Raw genomic sequence first — 639 nt, 5'->3', positions numbered from 1 at the left:
CTGGTATACGTTAGAACCGATCGAACCGTAATCAATAGCAATCTCTTTTTCCTCGCGAAGAAATAGAAATCCGGTTCTTCCATGGATCTAAAAGAAAAGAAAAGAATAAAGAAAAAAAAAAAAAAAAAAAAAAAAAAAAAAAAAAAGGAGGCGCAATTTGTGAAATTGCACACGAAAGCTTCGTTATCGACGGTTAATTTACATCGTTTCCTTTCCAAATTACATTTACCCAATGAGCCATAATTTAAAATTTACCACTCGGTTATTACTTCGGTCAAAATCAAAAGTACGAAATCACACGCGTATCGATTCGGGTTTATCGTTTAATTACATCTGTCCATATGATCCTAGAGAGGAGTTTTTAGTAAGTAAAAGACACCACACACATTCTCTCTCTTTTCCATTCCTCGTGGGGAACTGTTGCTTCAATGTCGTCGAGAATCGAATTTATGATTTAATAAGATACCGTGTGCACCGTAAGCACCGCACGTTGACGTTTCTGATGGATCACCGTTGCGCCTTTCTTTTATTCAGATACATACACGCGTACGAGCCATGAAACATTTATCGCGACACGTGTAGTTAATTTGGCTTACCTCGTCGGTAAGCGAACGTTTCTCTTAAATGGCCGTGAATGAT

The sequence above is a fragment of the Apis dorsata genome, unplaced genomic scaffold (assembly GCF_000469605.1).
Source record: "Apis dorsata unplaced genomic scaffold, Apis dorsata 1.3 scaffold_41, whole genome shotgun sequence".
Taxonomy (NCBI): Eukaryota; Metazoa; Arthropoda; class Insecta; order Hymenoptera; family Apidae; genus Apis; species Apis dorsata.
The sequence above is the reverse complement of the archived record's forward strand: the minus strand, read 5'-3'. Positions refer to the sequence as shown.